The sequence below is a fragment of the Saccoglossus kowalevskii genome, chromosome 11 (genome assembly GCF_978046115.1).
Source record: "Saccoglossus kowalevskii chromosome 11, keSacKowa6.1, whole genome shotgun sequence".
NCBI classification, from domain to species: domain Eukaryota; kingdom Metazoa; phylum Hemichordata; class Enteropneusta; family Harrimaniidae; genus Saccoglossus; species Saccoglossus kowalevskii.
Window position 1 is genome coordinate 32214795 of NC_140651.1, and position 14675 is coordinate 32229469.

Below are 14675 nucleotides of genomic sequence, written 5' to 3' on the forward strand. Positions count from 1 at the left end.
AGACATTGACACCTTCTCACGCATTAATATCATGAATGGTATTATTGTTTTAGCAACTGCCATTAGATGATGAATTTAAGGCAGGATTTTTTACAGATTGGCGTGAGGGCACGTCGCATTCCTCCTGCGCCGCAAGTGTGTATATATCGATGTTTATCTCGGCGATATATCATACCAAAATAAACGAAGGTCCTACCGAGATTTGAACTCGGAAGGCTGGACTCAAAGTCCAGAGTGCTAACCATTACACCATAGGACCTGTAATACTTCGTTCCAATATACGTTTCTATGGTGAAAACAAACATTACTCAGAATGATAAAAATACTTTCAACTGCGATGACCGATGCATTTCGAATACCTGTGCGTCACTCAGACATTGACACCGTCTCACGCATTGATATCATGAATGGTATTATTGTTTTAGGAACTGCCATCAGATGATGATTTTAAGGAAGGATTTATTACAGATTGGCGTGAGGGCACGTCGCATTCCTCCTGCGCCGCAAGTTTGTATATATCGATGTTTATCTCGGCGATATATCATAGCAAAACAAACGAAGATCCTACCGAGATTTGAACTCGGATCGCTGGATTTAAAGTCCAGAGTGCTAACCATTACACCATAGGACCTGTAATACTTTTCAATATACATTTCTATGGTGTAAACAAACATTACTCAGAAAGATAAAAATCCTTTCAACTGAGATGACCGATGCAATTCGAATACCTGTGCGTCACTCAGACATTGACACCTTCTCACGCATTGATATCATGAAAGGTATTATTGTTTTAGCAACTGCCATCAGATGATGATTTTAAGGAAGGATTTATTACAGATTGGAGTGAGGGCACGTCGCATTCCTCCTGCGCCGCAAGTTTGTATATATCGATGTTTACCTCGGGGATATATCATACCAAAATAAACGAAATAAAAATCCTTTCAACTGAGATGAACTATGCAATTCGAATACATGTGCGTCACTCAGACATTGACACCTTCTCACGCATTGATATCATGAATGGTATTATTGTTTTAGGAACTGCCATCAGATGATGATTTTAAGGAAAGATTTATTACAGATTGGCGTGAGGGCACGTCGCATTCCTCCTGCGCCGCAAGTTTGTATATATCGATGTTTATCTCGGCGATATATCATACCAAAATAAACGAAGATCCTACCGAGATTTGAAGTCGGATCGCTGGATTTAATGTCCAGAGTACTAACCATTACACCATAGGGCCTGTAATACTTACTGCCAATATACATTTCTATGGTGAAAACAAACATTACTCAGAAAGATAAAAATCCATTCAACTGAGATGACCGATGAATTTCGAATACCTGTGCGTCATTCAGACATTGACGCCTTCTCACGCATTAATATCATGAATGGTATTATTGTTTTAGCAACTGCCATCAGATGATGATTTTAAGGAAGGATTTATTACAGATTGGCGTGAGGGCACGTCGCATTCCTCCTGCGCCGCAAGTTTGTATATATCGATGTTTATCTCGGCGATATATCATATCAAAATAAACGAAGGTCCTAACGAGATTTGAAATCGGATCGCTGGATTCAAAGTCCAGAGTGCTAACCATTACACAGTAGGACCTGTAATACTTCCTTCCTTTATACATTTCTATGGTGAAAACAAACATTACTCAGAAAGATAAAAAAAACCTTTCAACTGAGATGACCGATGCATTTCGAATACATGTGCGTCACTCAGACATTGACACCATCTCACGCATTGATATCATGAATGGTATTATTGTTTTAGGAACTGCCATCAGATGATGATTTTAAGGAAGGATTTATTACAGATTGGCGTGAGGGCACGTCGCATTCCTCCTGCGCCGCAAGTTTGTATATATCGATGTTTATCTCGGCGATATATCATACCAAAAAAACCGAATGTCCTACCGAGATTTGAACTCGGATCGCTGGATTCAGAGTCCAGAGTGCTAACCATTACACCATAGAGCCTGTAATACTTCCTTCCAATATACATTTCTATGGTGAAAACAAACATTACTCAGAAAGATACAATTCCTTTCAACTGAGATGACCGATGCAATTCGAATACCTGTGCGTCACTCAGACATTGACACCGTCTCACGCATTGATATCATGAATGGTATTATTGTTTTAGCAACTGCCATTATATGATGATTTTAAGGCAGGATTTTTTAAAGATTGGCGTGAGGGCACGTCGCATTCCTCCTGCGCCGCAAGTGTGTATATATCGATGTTTCTCTCGGCGATATATCATACCAAAATAAACGAAGGTCCTACCGAGATTTGAACTCGGAACGCTGGATTCAAAGTCCAGAGTGCTAACCATTACACCATAGGACCTGTAATACTTCGTTCCAATATACGTTTCTATGGTGAAAACAAACATTACTCAGAATGATAAAAATACTTTCAACTGCGATGACCGATGCATTTCGAATACCTGTGCGTCACTCAGACATTGACACCGTCTCACGCATTGATATCATGAATGGTATTATTGTTTTAGGAACTGCCATCAGATGATGATTTTAAGGAAGGATTTATTACAGATTGGCGTGAGGGCACGTCGCATTCCTCCTGCGCCGCAAGTTTGTATATATCGATGTTTATCTCGGCGATATATCATAGCAAATCAAACGAAGATCCTACCGAGATTTGAACTCGGATCGCTGGATTTAAAGTCCAGAGTGCTAACCATTATACCATAGGACCTGTAATACTTTTCAATATACATTTCTATGGTGTAAACAAACATTACTCAGAAAGATAAAAATCCTTTCAACTGAGATGACCGATGCAATTCGAATACCTGTGCGTCACTCAGACATTGACACCTTCTCACGCATTGATATCATGAAAGGTATTATTGTTTTAGCAACTGCCATCAGATGATGATTTTAAGGAAGGATTTATTACAGATTGGCGTGAGGGCACGTCGCATTCCTCCTGCGCCGCAAGTTTGTATATGTCGATGTTTACCTCGGGGATATATCATACCAAAATAAACGAAGGTCCTACCGAGATTTGAACTCGGATCGCTGGATTCAAAGTCCAGAGTGCTCACCATTACACCATAGGACATGTAATACTTCCTTCCAATATACATTTCTATGGTGAAAACAAACATTACTCAGAAAAATAAAAATCCTTTCAACTGAGATGAACTATGCAATTCGAATACCTGTGCGTCACTCAGACATTGACACCTTCTCACGCATTGATATCATGAATGGTATTATTGTTTTAGGAACTGCCATCAGATGATGATTTTAAGGAAGGATTTATTACAGATTGGCGTGAGGGCACGTCGCATTCCTCCTGCGCCGCAAGTTTGTATATATCGATGTTTATCTCGGCGATATATCATACCAAAATAAACGAAGATCCTACCGAGATTTGAAGTCGGATCGCTGGATTTAATGTCCAGAGTACTAACCATTACACCATAGGGCCTGTAATACTTACTGCCAATATACATTTCTATGGTGAAAACAAACATTACTCAGAAAGATAAAAATCCATTCAACTGAGATGACCGATGAATTTCGAATACCTGTGCGTCATTCAGACATTGACACCTTCTCACGCATTAATATCATGAATGGTATTATTGTTTTAGCAACTGCCATCAGATGATGATTTTAAGGAAGGATTTATTACAGATTGGCGTGAGGGCACGTCGCATTCCTCCTGCGCCGCAAGTTTGTATATATCGATGTTTATCTCGGCGATATATCATACCAAAATAAACGAAGGTCCTAACGAGATTTGAAATCGGATCGCTGGATTTAAAGTCCAGAGTACTAACCATTACACCATAGGACCTGTAATACTTCCTGCCAATATACATTTCTATGGTGAACACAAACATTACTCAGAAAGATAAAAATCCTTTCAACTGAGATGACCGATGAATTTCGAATACCTGTGCGTCATTCAGACATTGACACCTTCTCACGTGTTAATATCATGAATGGTATTATTGTTTTAGCAACTGCCATTAGATGATGATTTTAAGGAAGGATTTATTACAGATTGGCGTGAGGGCACGTCGCATTCCTCCTGCGCCGCAAGTTTGTATATATCGATATTTATCTCGGCGATATATCATACCAAAATAAACGAAGGTCCTACAGAGATTTGAACTCGGATCGCTGGATTCAAAGTCCAGAGTGCTGACCATTACACCATAGGACTTGTAATACTTCCTTCCAATATACATTTCTATGGTGAAAACAAACATTACTCAGAAAGATAAAATTCCTTTCAACTGAGATGACCGATGCAATTCGAATACCTGTGCGTCACTCAGACATTGACACCTTCTCACGCATTGATATCATGAATGGTATTACTGTTTTAGGAACTGCCATCAGATGATGATTTTAAGGAAGGATTTATTACAGATTGGCGTGAGAGCACGTCGCATTCCTCCTGGGCCGCAAGTTTGTATATATCGATGTTTATCGAGGCGATATATTATACCAAAATAAACGAAGGTCCTACCGAGATTTGAACTCGGATCGCTGGATTCAGAGTCCAGAGTGCTAACCATTACACCATAGGACCTGTAATACTTCCTTCCAATATACATTTCTATGGTGAAAACAAACATTACTTAGAAAGATAAAAATCCTTTCAACTGAGATGAACTATTCAATTCGAATACATGTGCGTCACTCAGACATTGACACCTTCTCACGCATTGATATCATGAATGGTATTATTGTTTTAGGAACTGCCATCAGATGATGATTTTAAGGAAGGATTTATTACAGATTGGCGTGAGGGCACGTCGCATTCCTCCTGCGCCGCAAGTTTGTATATATCGATGTTTATCTCGGCAATATATCATACCAAAATAAACGAAGATCCTACCGAGATTTGAAGTCGGATCGCTGGATTTAATGTCCAGAGTACTAACCATTACACCATAGGGCCTGTAATACTTACTGCCAATATACATTTCTATGGTGAAAACAAACATTACTCAGAAAGATAAAAATCCATTCAACTGAGATGACCGATGAATTTCGAATACCTGTGCGTCATTCAGACATTGACACCTTCTCACGCATTAATATCATGAATGGTATTATTGTTTTAGCAACTGCCATCAGATGATGATTTTAAGGAAGGATTTATTACAGATTGGTGTGAGGGCACGTCGCATTCCTCCTGCGCCGCAAGTTTGTATATATCGATATTTATCTCGGCGATATATCATACCAAAATAAACGAAGGTCCTACAGAGATTTGAACTCGGATCACTGGATTCAAAGTCCAGAGTGCTGACCATTACACCATAGGACTTGTAATACTTCCTTCCAATATACATTTCTATGGTGAAAACAAACATTACTCAGAAAGATAAAAATCCTTTCAACTGAGATGACCGATGCATTTCGAATACATGTGCGTCACTCAGACATTGACACCATCTCACGCATTGATATCATGAATGGTATTATTGTTTTAGCAACTGCCCTCAGATGATGATTTTTAGGAAGGATTTATTACAGATTGGAGGGAGGGCACGTCGCATTCCTCCTGCGCCGCAAGTTTGTATATATCGATGTTTAACTCGACGATATATCATACCAAAAAAACGAATGTCCTACCGAGATTTGAACTTGGATCGCTGGATTCAGAGTCCAGAGTGCAAACCATTACACCATAGAGCCTGTAATACTTCCTTCCAATATACATTTCTATGGTGAACACAAACATTACTCAGAAAGATAAAAATCCTTTCAACTGAGATGACCGATGAATTTCGAATACCTGTGCGTCATTCAGACATTGACACCTTCTCACGCGTTAATATCATGAATGGTATTATTGTTTTAGCAACTGCCATTAGATGATGATTTTAAGGAAGGATTTATTACAGATTGGCGTGAGGGCACGTCGCATTCCTCCTGCGCCGCAAGTTTGTATATATCGATATTTATCTCGGCGATATATCATACCAAAATAAACGAAGGTCCTACAGAGATTTGAACTCGGATCGCTGGATTCAAAGTCCAGAGTGCTGACCATTACACCATAGGACTTGTAATACTTCCTTCCAATATACATTTCTATGGTGAAAACAAACATTACTCAGAAAGATAAAATTCCTTTCAACTGAGATGACCGATGCAATTCGAATACCTGTGCGTCACTCAGACATTGACACCTTCTCACGCATTGATATCATGAATGGTATTACTGTTTTAGGAACTGCCATCAGATGATGATTTTAAGGAAGGATTTATTACAGATTGGCGTGAGAGCACGTCGCATTCCTCCTGGGCCGCAAGTTTGTATATATCGATGTTTATCGAGGCGATATATTATACCAAAATAAACGAAGGTCCTACCGAGATTTGAACTCGGATCGCTGGATTCAGAGTCCAGAGTGCTAACCATTACACCATAGGACCTGTAATACTTCCTTCCAATATACATTTCTATGGTGAAAACAAACATTACTTAGAAAGATAAAAATCCTTTCAACTGAGATGAACTATGCAATTCGAATACATGTGCGTCACTCAGACATTGACACCTTCTCACGCATTGATATCATGAATGGTATTATTGTTTTAGGAACTGCCATCAGATGATGATTTTAAGGAAGGATTTATTACAGATTGGCGTGAGGGCACGTCGCATTCCTCCTGCGCCGCAAGTTTGTATATATCGATGTTTATCTCGGCAATATATCATACCAAAATAAACGAAGATCCTACCGAGATTTGAAGTCGGATCGCTGGATTTAATGTCCAGAGTACTAACCATTACACCATAGGGCCTGTAATACTTACTGCCAATATACATTTCTATGGTGAAAACAAACATTACTCAGAAAGATAAAAATCCATTCAACTGAGATGACCGATGAATTTCGAATACCTGTGCGTCATTCAGACATTGACACCTTCTCACGCATTAATATCATGAATGGTATTATTGTTTTAGCAACTGCCATCAGATGATGATTTTAAGGAAGGATTTATTACAGATTGGTGTGAGGGCACGTCGCATTCCTCCTGCGCCGCAAGTTTGTATATATCGATATTTATCTCGGCGATATATCATACCAAAATAAACGAAGGTCCTACAGAGATTTGAACTCGGATCACTGGATTCAAAGTCCAGAGTGCTGACCATTACACCATAGGACTTGTAATACTTCCTTCCTATATACATTTCTATGGTGAAAACAAACATTACTCAGAAAGATAAAAATCCTTTCAACTGAGATGACCGATGCATTTCGAATACATGTGCGTCACTCAGACATTGACACCATCTCACGCATTGATATCATGAATGGTATTATTGTTTTAGCAACTGCCCTCAGATGATGATTTTTAGGAAGGATTTATTACAGATTGGAGGGAGGGCACGTCGCATTCCTCCTGCGCCGCAAGTTTGTATATATCGATGTTTAACTCGACGATATATCATACCAAAAAAACGAATGTCCTACCGAGATTTGAACTTGGATCGCTGGATTCAGAGTCCAGAGTGCAAACCATTACACCATAGAGCCTGTAATACTTCCTTCCAATATACATTTCTATGGTGAAAACAAACATTACTCAGAAAGATAAAATTCCTTTCAACTGAGATGACCGATGCAATTCGAATACCTGTGCGTCACTCAGACATTGACACCGTTTCACGCATTGCTATCATGAATGGTATTATTGTTTTAGCAAGTGCCATCAGATGATGATTTTAAGGAAGGATTTATTACAGATTGGCGTGAGGGCACGTCGCATTCCTCCTGCGCCGCAAGTTTGTATATATCGATGATTACCTCGGAGATATATCATACCAAAATAAACGAATATCCTACCGAGATTTGAACTCGGATCGCTGGATTTAAAGTCCAGAGTACTAACCATTACACCATAGGGCCTGTAATACTTCCTGCCATTATACATTTCTATGGTGAAAACAAACATTACTCAGAAAGATAAAAATCCTTTCAACTGAGATGACCAATGAATTTCGAATACCTGTGCGTCATTCAGACATTGACACCTTCTCACGCATTGATATCATGTATGGTATTACTGTTTTTGGAACTGCCATCAGATGATGATTTTAAGGAAGGATTTATTACAGATTGGCGTGAGGGCACGTCGCATTCCTCCTGCGCCGCAAGTTTGTATATATCGATGTTTATCTCGGCGATATATCATATCAAAATAAACGAAGGTCCTAACGAGATTTGAAATCGGATCGCTGGATTCAAAGTCCAGAGTGCTAACCATTACACAGTAGGACCTGTAATACTTCCTTCCTTTATACATTTCTATGGTGAAAACAAACATTACTCAGAAAGATAAAAAAAACCTTTCAACTGAGATGACCGATGCATTTCGAATACATGTGCGTCACTCAGACATTGACACCATCTCACGCATTGATATCATGAATGGTATTATTGTTTTAGGAACTGCCATCAGATGATGATTTTAAGGAAGGATTTATTACAGATTGGCGTGAGGGCACGTCGCATTCCTCCTGCGCCGCAAGTTTGTATATATCGATGTTTATCTCGGCGATATATCATACCAAAAAAACCGAATGTCCTACCGAGATTTGAACTCGGATCGCTGGATTCAGAGTCCAGAGTGCTAACCATTACACCATAGAGCCTGTAATACTTCCTTCCAATATACATTTCTATGGTGAAAACAAACATTACTCAGAAAGATACAATTCCTTTCAACTGAGATGACCGATGCAATTCGAATACCTGTGCGTCACTCAGACATTGACACCGTCTCACGCATTGATATCATGAATGGTATTATTGTTTTAGCAACTGCCATTATATGATGATTTTAAGGCAGGATTTTTTACAGATTGGCGTGAGGGCACGTCGCATTCCTCCTGCGCCGCAAGTGTGTATATATCGATGTTTCTCTCGGCGATATATCATACCAAAATAAACGAAGGTCCTACCGAGATTTGAACTCGGAACGCTGGATTCAAAGTCCAGAGTGCTAACCATTACACCATAGGACCTGTAATACTTCGTTCCAATATACGTTTCTATGGTGAAAACAAACATTACTCAGAATGATAAAAATACTTTCAACTGCGATGACCGATGCATTTCGAATACCTGTGCGTCACTCAGACATTGACACCGTCTCACGCATTGATATCATGAATGGTATTATTGTTTTAGGAACTGCCATCAGATGATGATTTTAAGGAAGGATTTATTACAGATTGGCGTGAGGGCACGTCGCATTCCTCCTGCGCCGCAAGTTTGTATATATCGATGTTTATCTCGGCGATATATCATAGCAAAACAAACGAAGATCCTACCGAGATTTGAACTCGGATCGCTGGATTTAAAGTCCAGAGTGCTAACCATTATACCATAGGACCTGTAATACTTTTCAATATACATTTCTATGGTGTAAACAAACATTACTCAGAAAGATAAAAATCCTTTCAACTGAGATGACCGATGCAATTCGAATACCTGTGCGTCACTCAGACATTGACACCTTCTCACGCATTGATATCATGAAAGGTATTATTGTTTTAGCAACTGCCATCAGATGATGATTTTAAGGAAGGATTTATTACAGATTGGCGTGAGGGCACGTCGCATTCCTCCTGCGCCGCAAGTTTGTATATATCGATGTTTACCTCGGGGATATATCATACCAAAATAAACGAAGGTCCTACCGAGATTTGAACTCGGATCGCTGGATTCAAAGTCCAGAGTGCTCACCATTACACCATAGGACATGTAATACTTCCTTCCAATATACATTTCTATGGTGAAAACAAACATTACTCAGAAAAATAAAAATCCTTTCAACTGAGATGAACTATGCAATTCGAATACCTGTGCGTCACTCAGACATTGACACCTTCTCACGCATTGATATCATGAATGGTATTATTGTTTTAGGAACTGCCATCAGATGATGATTTTAAGGAAGGATTTATTACAGATTGGCGTGAGGGCACGTCGCATTCCTCCTGCGCCGCAAGTTTGTATATATCGATGTTTATCTCGGCGATATATCATACCAAAATAAACGAAGATCCTACCTAGATTTGAAGTCGGATCGCTGGATTTAATGTCCAGAGTACTAACCATTACACCATAGGGCCTGTAATACTTACTGCCAATATACATTTCTATGGTGAAAACAAACATTACTCAGAAAGATAAAAATCCATTCAACTGAGATGACCGATGAATTTCGAATACCTGTGCGTCATTCAGACATTGACACCTTCTCACGCATTAATATCATGAATGGTATTATTGTTTTAGCAACTGCCATCAGATGATGATTTTAAGGAAGGATTTATTACAGATTGGCGTGAGGGCACGTCGCATTCCTCCTGCGCCGCAAGATTGTATATATCGATGTTTAACTCGGCGATATATCATACCAAAATAAACGAAGATCCTACCGAGATTTGAACTCGGATCGCTGGATTTAAAGTCCAGAGTACTAACCATTACACCATTGGGCCTGTAATACTTCCTGCCAATATACATTTCTATGGTGAAAAGAAACATTACTCAGAAAGATAATATTCTTTTCAACTGAGATGACCGATGCAATTCGAATACCTGTGCGTCACTCAGACATTGACACCTTCTCACGCATTGATATCATGAATGGTATTATTGTTTTAGCAACTGCCATCAGATGATGATTTTAAGGAAGGATTTATTACAGATTGGAGTGAGGGCACGTCGCATTCCTCCTGCGCCGCAAGTTTGTATAAATCGATGTTTATCTCGGCGATATATCATACCAAAATAAACGAATGTCCTACCGAGATTTGAACTCGTATCGCTGGATTCAGAGTCCAGAGTGCTAACCATTACACCATAGAGCCTGTAATACTTCCTGCCAATATACATTTCTATGGTGAAAACAAACATTACTCAGAAAGATAAAGATCCTTTCAACTGAGATGACAGATGCAATTCGAATACCTGTGCGTCACTCAGACATTGACACCTTCTCACGCATTGATATCATGAAAGGTATTATTGTTTTAGCAACTGCCATCAGATGATGATTTCAAGGAAGGATTTATTACAGATTGGCGTGAGGGCACGTCGCATTCCTCCTGCGCCGCAAGTTTGTATATATCGATGTTTACCTCGGGGATATATCATACCAAAACAAACGAAGGTACTACCGAGATTTGAACTCGGATCGCTGGATTCAAAGTCCAGAGTGATCACCATTACACCATAGGACCTGTAATACTTCCTTCCAATATACATTTCTATGGTGAAAACAAACATTACTCAGAAAGATAAAAATCCTTTCAACTGAGATGAACTATGCAATTCGAATACATGTGCGTCACTCAGACATTGACACCTTCTCGCGCATTGATATCATGAATGGTATTATTGTTTTAGGAACTGCCATCAGATGATGATTTTAAGGAAGGATTTATTACAGATTGGCGTGAGGGCACGTCGCATTCCTCCTGCGCCGCAAGTTTGTATATATCGATGTTTATCTCGGCGATATATCATACCAAAATAAACGAAGATCCTACCGAGATTTGAACTCGGATCGCTGGATTCAAAGTCCAGAGTGCTAACCATTACACCATAGGACCTGTAATACTTCTTTCCAATATACGTTTCTATGGTGAAAACAAACATTACTCAGAAAGATAAAAATCCTTTCAACTGAGATGACCGATGAATTTCCAATACCTGTGCGTCATTCAGACATTGACATTCAGACACCTTCTCACGCATTATTATCATGAATGGTAGTATTGTTTTAGCAACTGCCATTAGATGATGATTTTAAGGAAGGATTTATTACAGATTGGCGTCAGGGCACGTCGCATTTCTCCTGCGCCGCAAGTTTGTATATATCGATGTTTAACTCGGCGATATATCATACCAAAATAAACGAAGGTCCTACCGAGATTTGAACTCGGATCGCTGGATTCAGAGTCCAGAGTGCTAACCATTACACCATAGGAACTGTAATACTTTTCAATATACATTTCTATGGTGAAAACAAATATTACTCAGAAAGATAAAATTCCTTTCAACTGAGATGACCGATGCAATTCGAATACCTGTGCGTCACTCAGACATTGACACCGTCTCACGCATTGATAACATGAATGGTATTATTGTTTTAGGAACTGCCATCAGATGATGATTTTAAGGAAGGATTTATTACAGATTGGAGTGAGGGCACGTCGCATTCCTCCTGCGCCGCAAGTTTTATATATCGATGTTTATCTCGGCGATATATCATACCAAAATAAACGAAGATCCTACCGAGATTTGAACTCGGATCGCTGGATTTAAAGTCCAAAGTACTAACCATTACACCATAGGGCCTGTAATACTTCCTGCCAATATACATTTCTATGGTGAAAACAAACATTACTCAGAAAGATAAAAATCCTTTCAACTGAGATGACAGATGCAATTCGAATACCTGTGCGTCACTCAGACATTGACACCTTCTCACGCATTGATATCATGAAAGGTATTATTGTTTTAGCAACTGCCATCAGATGATGATTTTAAGGAAGGATTTATTACAGATTGGCGTGAGGGCACGTCGCATTCCTCCTGCGCCGCAAGTTTGTATATATCGATGTTTATCTCGGCGATATATCATACCAAAATAAACGAAGATCCTACCGAGATTTGAACTCGTATCGCAGGATTCAAAGTCCAGAGTGCTAACCATTACACCATAGGAACTGTAATACTTTTTAATATACATTTCTATGGTGAAAACAAATATTACTCAGAAAGATAAAATTCCTTTCAACTGAGATGACCGATGCAATTCGAATACCTGTGCGTCACTCAGACATTGACACCGTCTCGCGCATTGATAACATGAATGGTATTATTGTTTTAGGAACTGCCATCAGATGATGATTTTAAGGAAGGATTTATTACAGATTGGCGTGAGGGCACGTCGCATTCCTCCTGCGCCGCAAGTTTGTATATATCGATGTTTATCTCGGCGATATATCATACCAAAATAAACGAAGATCCTACCGAGATTTGAACTCGGATCGCTGGATTTAAAGTCCAAATTACTAATCATTACACCATAGGGCCTGTAATACTTCCTGCCAATATACATTTCTATGGTGAAAACAAACATTACTCAGAAAGATAAAAATCCTTTCAACTGAGATGACAGATGCAATTCGAATACCTGTGCGTCACTCAGACATTGACACCTTCTCACACATTAATATCATGAATGGTATTATTGTTTTAGCAACTGCCATCAGATGATGATTTTAAGGAAGGATTTATTACAGATTGGCGTGAGGGCACGTCGCATTCCTCCTGCGCCGCAAGTGTGTATATATCGATGTTTATCTCGGCGATATATCATACCAAAATAAACGAAGGTCCTACCGAGATTTGAACTCGGATCGGTGGATTCAAAGTCTAGAGTGCTAACCATTCCACCATAGGAGCTGTAATATTTCTTCCCAATATACGTTTCTATGGTGAAAACAAACATTACTCAGAAAGATAAAAATCCTTTCAACTGAAATGACCGATGAATTTCGAATACCTGTGCGTCATTCAGACATTGACACCTTCTCACGCATTGATATCATGAATGGTATTATTGTTTTAGGAACTGCCATCAGATGATGATTTTAAGGCAGGATTTTTTACAGATTGGCGTGAGGGCACGTCGCATTCCTCCTGCGCCGCAAGTTTGTATATATCGATGTTTATCTCGGCGATATATCATACCAAAATAAACGAAGATCCTACCGAGATTTGAACTCGGATCGCTGGATTTAAAGTCCAAAGTACTAACCATTACACCATAGGGCCTGTAATACTTCCTGCCAATATACATTTCTATGGTGAAAACAAACATTACTCAGTAAGATAAAAATCCTTTCAACTGAGATGACAGATGCAATTCGAATACCTGTGCATCACTCATACATTGACACCTTCTCACGCATTGATATCATGAAAGGTATTATTGTTTTAGCAACTGCCATCAGATGATGATTTTAAGGAAGGATTTATTACAGATTAGCGTGAGGGCACGTCGCATTCCTCCTGCGCCGCAAGTTTGTATATATCGATATTTACCTCGGGGATATATCATACCAAAACAAACGAAGGTACTACTGAGATTTGAACTCGGATCGCTGGATTCAAAGTCCAGAGTGCTCACCATTACACCATATGACCTGTAATACTTCCTGCCAATATACATTTCTATGGTGAAAACAAACATTACTCAGAAAGATAAAAATCCTTTCAACTGAGATGACCGATGAATTGCGAATACCTGTGCGTCATTCAGACATTGACACCTTCTCACACATTAATATCATGAAGGGTATTATTGTTTTAGCAACTGCCATCAGATGATGATTTTAAGGAAGGATTTTTTACAGATTGGCGTGAGGGCACGTCGCATTCCTCCTGCGCCGCAAGTGTGTATATATCGATGTTTATCTCGGCGATATATCATACCAAAATAAACGAAGGTCCTACCGAGATTTGAACTCGGATCGCTGGATTCAAATTCCAGAGTGCTAACCATTCCACCATAGGAGCTGTAATATTTCTTTCCAATATACGTTTCTATGGTGAAAACAA

The 14675-nt window shown here is 39.3% G+C and overlaps 11 non-coding genes across 11 annotated transcripts; all 11 read right to left on the bottom strand.

The window, feature by feature from the left end:
• Nucleotides 1-1915: 1915 nt before the first annotated feature.
• TRNAQ-CUG (transfer RNA glutamine (anticodon CUG)) lies at nucleotides 1916-1990 on the bottom strand. The gene has a single exon. It is a non-coding gene; the product is annotated as a tRNA-Gln (tRNA).
• A 300-nt stretch (nucleotides 1991-2290) lies between these two features.
• Nucleotides 2291-2362, bottom strand: TRNAQ-UUG (transfer RNA glutamine (anticodon UUG)). The gene has a single exon. It is a non-coding gene; the product is annotated as a tRNA-Gln (tRNA).
• Nucleotides 2363-3031: 669 nt separating this feature from the next.
• TRNAQ-UUG (transfer RNA glutamine (anticodon UUG)) lies at nucleotides 3032-3103 on the bottom strand. Its single transcript has one exon. It is a non-coding gene; the product is annotated as a tRNA-Gln (tRNA).
• Nucleotides 3104-4519: 1416 nt separating this feature from the next.
• Nucleotides 4520-4591, bottom strand: TRNAQ-CUG (transfer RNA glutamine (anticodon CUG)). The gene has a single exon. It is a non-coding gene; the product is annotated as a tRNA-Gln (tRNA).
• A 1787-nt stretch (nucleotides 4592-6378) lies between these two features.
• Nucleotides 6379-6450, bottom strand: TRNAQ-CUG (transfer RNA glutamine (anticodon CUG)). The gene has a single exon. It is a non-coding gene; the product is annotated as a tRNA-Gln (tRNA).
• Nucleotides 6451-8608: 2158 nt separating this feature from the next.
• On the bottom strand, nucleotides 8609-8683 carry TRNAQ-CUG (transfer RNA glutamine (anticodon CUG)). The gene has a single exon. It is a non-coding gene; the product is annotated as a tRNA-Gln (tRNA).
• A 300-nt stretch (nucleotides 8684-8983) lies between these two features.
• Nucleotides 8984-9055, bottom strand: TRNAQ-UUG (transfer RNA glutamine (anticodon UUG)). Its single transcript has one exon. It is a non-coding gene; the product is annotated as a tRNA-Gln (tRNA).
• A 669-nt stretch (nucleotides 9056-9724) lies between these two features.
• On the bottom strand, nucleotides 9725-9796 carry TRNAQ-UUG (transfer RNA glutamine (anticodon UUG)). The gene has a single exon. It is a non-coding gene; the product is annotated as a tRNA-Gln (tRNA).
• Nucleotides 9797-11212: 1416 nt separating this feature from the next.
• TRNAQ-UUG (transfer RNA glutamine (anticodon UUG)) lies at nucleotides 11213-11284 on the bottom strand. The gene has a single exon. It is a non-coding gene; the product is annotated as a tRNA-Gln (tRNA).
• A 300-nt stretch (nucleotides 11285-11584) lies between these two features.
• Nucleotides 11585-11656, bottom strand: TRNAQ-UUG (transfer RNA glutamine (anticodon UUG)). The gene has a single exon. It is a non-coding gene; the product is annotated as a tRNA-Gln (tRNA).
• A 308-nt stretch (nucleotides 11657-11964) lies between these two features.
• Nucleotides 11965-12036, bottom strand: TRNAQ-CUG (transfer RNA glutamine (anticodon CUG)). The gene has a single exon. It is a non-coding gene; the product is annotated as a tRNA-Gln (tRNA).
• Nucleotides 12037-14675: the final 2639 nt, after the last annotated feature.